We start from the raw sequence: 7,746 nt of genomic DNA, 5'->3' as shown, positions 1-7,746 counted from the left end.
CAGCTGCGGCAGGGCGGGAGTCGGCGCGCAGCAGAGCGCGGGAATTTGAACTCGCGCCACCCAGGAGGCCTCTCTGGATGACCGATATGGAAACTGAGGCCCCCCGGGGGTAAGTGACTGGGCCGCGTTCACTCCAACGGACGGCTGCACGGGGTCGAAACAGCTCGTTCAGGTATTTGTGAAGTACCATCGAGGTGCCGGCACAGCGCCGGACTCCAGCTACCTGTGCCGCTAATGGCGCCCATCCAGGGCTGCGGACTCCAGAACCAATGGGCTTTCGTCGCTGAAGCAAACCTGGAGATTTTCACCGTCGGGAGAAGCTAACTCCAGCTTTGCGAAGAGCCTCCTTGGTGCTGGGCTATTTTTCTACCCAATGGGCAGTCACAGGCGAGCCAAGGACCTAGGAAAAACAAGTCCGCCTCTTTCCTTTCACCCAAACTCCTGTCTTCAAGTCTCTCTCTTTACTTACTCTAACGGGAGACCCTACGTAGCCCCATCACTCCTTTTACATCCAGTCAAGACCTAGTCTTTGTGGCCCACAGGACCTCTTGTCTGGCCTGCCTTGGACCAAATCAGTCCTTCACCCCACAGCCATATTCTTAAACAACTTTAACCTATGCAGAATTTTCATTGCCCCCTCTTGCCCTCCAGACTGATTCCAGGCGTTTGCAGGAACCCAACAAGCCCTGGCTAACATGGCATCTTGCCTATTCCATCTCTGTTCCTGTGCTTAGCTGGACCTTGTACCTGGAGCCTGGCTGCCTCCTGCCACACACTCTCCTCCTGCTCAAGTTGGACCCTTTCCTTCAGGTCCCTCTTAAAAGTCATCTCCCTTGCTTTGAGCCTCCAGAGCACGGGAATGGCTGGAGCAAGAATGCACAGGAGACCCAGAGAATTCTGGGGATAAGAAAAACCTGCCAGCCTGATCCTCCAATGGCTTTGCTATCTTCTCACCACTAGGATTTTAATGAAAACTGACATTACCACTTCCCTGAAGAGCCGGTTTCAGAAAAGTCTCTGCAGACAGCTCTGAGGAAATTCTGTTTATTGGGAACGTGAGATCTTACCTCCAGAGCAATAGGAAGTGGTCATTTACTCCAGCCCCTGAGTTTATGTTGTCCTAGGCAGAAGACAGAAGGGCCAGGGGAAATGTAACATCACTAACAGTAAACGAAGCAGACTGTTTACTTAATATATGGTGTTATATTATGGTTTAGTATTCTTTCAACGAATCTATTAATATCAAGCATCATCAGTCACCTGCAGCCCCCCAAATTTGTACTTTTTTTAAGCATGTGAGATTTAGATTTCTACAAACTACTGAATGCACAAGCAGTGAAAACTGAATCCTCCAAACAAGTCATTGCATTGTTAGTAAACAAGGCAAGTCCAGGCCCACTGAACAGCAAAGTTATCTGAGTGTGATAACATGGCCCCATCCCTGGAAAGGGGCGCCTTTCACAAATCTTGCAGAGAGCAGGTCCAGATCAATGTCCTTTACTCGCCCCCTCGCTCCCTCTCCGAATGAGACTGGAGGGAGCCCTGTCCCAGAGGCTGCCTCACTGCATTGGAATGTCTGAGCTAACAGTACTTCCAGAGGGTTCATTGCTCCTCTGAACAGCACTGCCCAGACTTTCTGGAGATTTTAATTCACTCCACAACCTCGCCAACAGTTGCACACAAGGTGCCTTTTTTACACCCTGCTCTGTGTTCAGTGAGACATGCCGACCATCTCAGGGGAACAATGACTCCATTCACGAGGATTCTGAAAGTGCACCATATAACCTCCATGCTGTGGGTTGCTGCCAGCCATTATCTGGGAGAAGAAAGACTGACAGATGAAGCGCCTGAGAATTGGGGGAGCCCTGGACAATTTCCATGGAAAATTCAACTTCAATAAACTGAGTTAAGCATCTCTGTGTACAAGACCATTCTGCAGAGTCAACAACAGCCCCAAGAAACTGTACTGTGGAAACTATTTAAATATAGTCCATCCATGTTTGAAATTTCAGAAGAAAGCACACATTGCTTTTGAACTTGTTACATAATGGTCTCCATTCAATGGAAAGGGATTGAAATTAACGCTAGGATAGGGAATTTAAGTTGTAAAATAATGTTAAAAAATGGAGCCATCTCCCCTCTCTCTTTCTACCTCCCCAGCCTGTAATTTTCAGATGAGGGGGTGGTCTCTGACTTCATGTTCCTGGCTGCCAAGGGGAGGCCTCATACTCCCTGATTGGCCCTTTGCCACACTCAACAAGCCTGTCCGTCAGTTAACCCATTTATAAACAGTCCCTTCTGATGGAAACTGGGTAGTCATTAAAGGCACCATACACTAATGCATTGATCTTTGTTAAACAGCTGCTAATTGCCAAGCAGGTGAATTTGCCTTCAGATAACTGGGTAGTCTCAAAGGCCAAGGAAAAGACCAAGGAGCAAGCCAGCCCTTGGCTGTAGGAGTCGACATTTATTCCCAAAGTCTCTGCATCGGACTGTACTAGGCTTGCTAGTTCTGTGCAAACAGGCAGCGAAGAGAAAGCTCCAAACAATCTTTCACAGGCGAGGTTAGATGCACTAAGGTGGCTGGAGGTTGGTGGGAAACAGATGCCTTGTTAAAGCAGCGGGTAGCCTGCTCTCTATAAGGTGGTTAAGAGCAAGAGTGCAGGACATCCTGTGGGAACCAGAAGTGAAGCGGAGAAAGCCGATCCTTGACATTCTCTACCACCGCAGCCAGTGTGAGAGGCCTGGCTTTGTTGTGGGATCCCTCCATTTGGGATCTCAGATCTACTCCTCAGGTATGAGCCCTAAGGCCAGTTACTTATCTCTCTGTGGCTCATTTTCTTCTCTTTTAAATATGTTTACCCTTCAGGGAATTGTGAGGAGTAAATGAGTGAATCTACCTGAAGCACTTTAAACATACAAGGGTCTGGTGATATGCAATCAATTTTGTTTTTATTGTGCTCAGAGTACTTTAAAAAACTTGATCACTTTTGAATATTGCAAATATCTTGTTAAGGTTTTGAAAAAAAGAAAAAAAATCCATGTTGTTCTTAGTGGCCAAAATGAGAGGAAGAACGCTGTGATATAATCATGAATTCAAGAAAAATAATACTCACTTAAAAACACAGAAATGAGAAGCTATAGGTCAAAGTGTGCAGTCACAGTTATGTTAGATGAATGATTCTGGAGTTGTAAAGTATAGTAATAGTACTGTGCTGTGTTCTTCCTCAGCGCTGCCTGTGGAGGTGGCGGCCATCTCCTACCCTGCATCATGGCTGCCCTCGGACCCCTGGTGAAACCCAAGATCGTCAAAAAGAGGAGCAAGAAGTTCATCCGGCACCAGTCAGACCACTACTTCTAAATCAAGCACAGCTGGCAGAAAACCAGAGGGATTGACAGCAGGGTGTGGAGGAGATTCTAGGGCTAGATCTTGATGCCCAACATCAGTTACGGAAGCAACAAGAAAATGAAGCACATGCTGCCCAGCGGCTTCCGGAAGTTCCTGGCCCACAACATCAAGGAGCTGGAAGTGCAGCTGATATACAGTAAGTCTTACTGTGAGATCGCCCACAACGTCTCCTCCAAGAACCGCAAGGCTATGGTGGAAAGAGCAGCCCAGCTGGCCATCAGAGTCACCAATCCCAACGCCAGGCTGCACAGTGAAGAAAACGAGTAGACAACTGGTATGCATGTTTTATTTGTTTCTAAATTAAACCACAACACCCCCCCCAATAATAATACTGTGCTGTATGTTGTAAATTTTCTAAGAATAAAATTTAAATGCTCTCATCCCTTCCTCCCCACACACAAAGTGTGTCAAGATGATGACTATATTAATTGGCTTGACTGCAGTAATCATTTCACTATGTGTATGTACATCCAAAAATCATGTTGCACACCTAAACCATAAACTTTTTAAAAAAGTAAGAATTTAGACAAAGAACAGAAGAAGTTAAAGTAAAAAAGTTTTGACAAAATGTTTGATGGGTTAGGAGCAACATTTATTTGCAAAACATTTATATTCCTCATTAATTAGTATAGATCTAAAATAGAAAAAAGGAAAACGTAATCTTGTCTATAAACTTTATTGAGTCTCCCCCGTGACCCTAATTGTCAGTCAATGAATTGGCCATAACCAAGGGCGGAGGCTGTAGAGGGGTTCGTAGAGACTACTTTGTTCCTGGAGTCTCTAACCAGAACCTTGGTGCTGATTGGGTCTACCTGCCTCTACCCAGTCCTATTTGGTTTCTCTGTCACTTTTCTTTCGTGAGCACTAGCATGTCACTATCTGCCAGCATTCCCAGCCCCTTCTATTACTACTACCACCTGAAACACGTCCTCACCCTGTCCTTCCAGATAATGATGATAACAGCAACCGTAATTGAGTCCGTATTCATTGGACCATTATTGTATTCATTCATCCAAGAAACAAAAATACTGAGTGTACACTATGCACTGAGCATTGTTCTACACGCCAAGGATACAGAGTGAACACACAGCAAAATCCCAATCTCATGGTGCTTGGAACAGACAGGTGATAAAATGTGCTAAAAAGGAAAGCAGAGAGCATGGCAGATGATATAATGGTAACATCACTGGATTCCCACGTAGCTGACTGTGGTTGGAGTCCCACACCTGGCAGCTTAAAACTCATGCCAGGTACACGTGCATGTGTGCCTGAAGTCCCAAGAGGAATCTGGAGGAGAAGGGATTGAGGCGTAACCATCTCCCCTGGGGGGTGATTTCTAGTTTTCTCTCTCTCTGTCTTTCTCTATTTCTCCAACAAGTGCACACATCCTCTCTCTTTAAATAAATAAATAAATAAATAAATAAATAAATAAATAAATAAAGTAAAGCTGAGAAGGAAACCAGGGCTCTTGGGAAGGGTTGTGATTTTAATATGAAAGCCAGGTAAGGCCTCACTGAGAGGTAACTCTGAGTAAGGAGGTAAGTGTTCAATATCCTTTCCCCTATTGTTTCTTTTAGTTATGCAACTGCTCCACCACATCCTGTTTTAGCTAGGCCCACAGTTGCCCAGCTTGAGAGCACTTTCCCAGCCTCCCTTGTGTCTAGGCATGGCTAAATTCTAGGCAATGGGATGTGAACACAAAGGAAGAGTTTAACTCCCAGTAACTCCCTTCAAGTTGAAGCTTCTTGCCTTTGATTTTTTTTCTCCCTTCCACTGTCTGGGAATTGGCAAGATCTGGAACAACTCTCTTGGCCTCAAGGTAGGAGCCTCTTGCAGAGAAAGCAGAGCCTCCACAGCAGCCCTGAGCCACTCACTTTGGAATTGTTATATGGAGTCAAGGCAGCTGGGATTGTTTTTGGAATTGTATCTGATTTGCAGATCAATTTGAATCAGTTTGCGTCTGTAGATCAAGGAACATGGAAAAAATGCAGATGTTAAAAGTTGGTTCCTCCCGCATTATCCTTTACCACTCACTTCCCTCAGGCACCATCACTTGGGTATCTGCCCGGGGTTGCTCTAAAGGATTTGAGTTTGTAGTACCTTCTTATGTTTTCAAACATTTTGGTCACCTGCTATGTTACATACAACTTGACTTTTTGAACTAATGGTGTATCTTAGTGTTTTTTTCCATAATGGTTCTTAGATTAATGTTTCCTTTATTAACATTTGCATTCTATTATGCAGCCTAGCTATTATTTACATATCCAGATCTGTGCTGATGGAAATCTAAGTCGTCTCCAACTTTTCCTCGTTATAAAAAAGACTACAGTGGGTACCAGCAGGTGACATCATGGTTAAGGTGCTGAACTCCCATGTGGATGACCACAGTTCAAGTCCCAGACCTGGAGACTTGAAAAAAAAAAATCATTGCAGGAGTGTGTGCATCCATTCCCAAAATCTCAGGAAGAGAATGGAGGAGAAGAGATTGTAGCATGGCCATCCCCTCTGGGGCCTGATTTCTTACTTTCCCTCCCACTGTCTCTCTCTGGCAAGCACAGATGCCCTATAATGAAAAACTTATTTAAAAAATATAATGAATAGCCTTGTACATATAAGGAAGCTTCAAAATAGTCATAGCAAAAATGAAATTAAAATATGAGTTTATTTTGGTGCAATAATTTTGAAATCCATGCATAGTGTTTTCATGATATGCATTTTCCATGAACTTTTCCAAGACCCCATATGTATCATCTCACCCACGTAAGTATGTCTATAGGATAAGTTACTAGAAGCTGATCTACTAGGTCAAGGGCTTCAGAAGTTCCAAATTTTAAACTTCTTTCCAAATTGACCATGATATAGGTCAAAACAATTTACAGTTCTGCTATTGATGTATATGAGGTCTTGTTTTCCTGCCCCTTTGCCAACAAAGTGCTTTCCAAACTTCTCAAAGCTATTCCAACCTGGTGGTGTTGGATTTCCTTGTGTGTGTGGCATTTACTTTGGCACCCCATCTCTTCTGTGTGAGGTTTGCAGGCTGGGGTGTTCTCTTTAGGGATCTTCCCACACCTATTTAGCATCCACTGTATTTGGTGTTCCTTCTTTTTGTGTTTAAGGGATGTCTGAGTCCAATCTTAATTGATTTCTTTTATTAGTGATGTGGTCATTTTTCTGGTTGCTTAAAGAAAAATTTGCTTTTCTTTGAAATTTGACATATAAGAGCCAGGATAAATCTTTGCACAGTGAGTAAAGGAAGGGGATACACCCTCTCAGTATGAAAACTTTATCATTTCTAGACAAAAATATAGGGTACTATCTCTGTGGTCTTAGGGTAGAAAAGAAGCTAAATAATAAGAGAAAATTGGTACATTTGGCTTTAATTATACAACCTATATAACACATTATTAGCAAAGTTAAAAGAAAATCCAAAGGTTGGGAGAAGAAAGTTGTAACATGTGTAATAGATGAATCATAAATATCATTTTGGGGCTTTTTTTCCTTTTATTTCTTTTTACATTTTTCCACAAACATTTAATTTACATATCAAAAAAAATTTGCTCATACTCCATAGTTCCTGAAAGTTAATAAACAACTTTCAAAATTTCAAAATACTGAATTTTAAAGATAACATTCAAAATATTTCTTATAATTTTTTATAATTTTGTTTGTGACTCTGTAACAACAGAGACAGTATGGTTTTAAATATTTTTGAGAAAATAATTACATGTCAACTACTCAAACTGTTGAAAAGCAGACACCCAGCACACAAATCACACATAACCCTTCTCAATTCAGCCCTGCCTACCAAGTATTCTGTGACATACCATCTGCTAGCAAAGATCAGTCTCTTTTTCTTCCTTCAAAGTCTTTCTCAAGATAATCCTCTGGTGTGGTTGCTCTTTTGCAATCTCTACTGATTACAATGCTAGGCTGGAAAAGTCCAGGTTATTTTATGTTATAAATTCTTTCATATATCTTCTCTAATCCCCTCTGCCAGGCAGAACTATTTATGGTATCAGGCCATCTTTCTTTTTTTTTTTTTTTTTTTTTTTTTTTGCTATAGGGCGCGTGCACTCACCAGACAGACAGAGACAGAAAGCAAGAAATCAACCCCCAGGGGGGATGGCTATGCCACAATCCCTTCTCCTCCATTCACCTCTCGGGATCTTGGGCACGCACGCACATGTGACCGGAGTGAGTTTAAGCCACTGGGTCCAGGACTTGGACCATGGTCAACTACATGAGTAGAGAGTTCAGCGACATAGCCATTACGCTAACTGCTGGTCCCACCAGGCCATCTTTCTTAGATAGAGCTTCTGTAGGCTTATTTGAGATCC

The sequence above is a fragment of the Tupaia chinensis genome, unplaced genomic scaffold (genome assembly GCF_000334495.1).
Source record: "Tupaia chinensis unplaced genomic scaffold, TupChi_1.0 Scaffold000217_1, whole genome shotgun sequence".
Lineage (NCBI taxonomy): Eukaryota > Metazoa > Chordata > Mammalia > Scandentia > Tupaiidae > Tupaia > Tupaia belangeri.
This window is presented reverse-complemented; position numbering follows the sequence as displayed.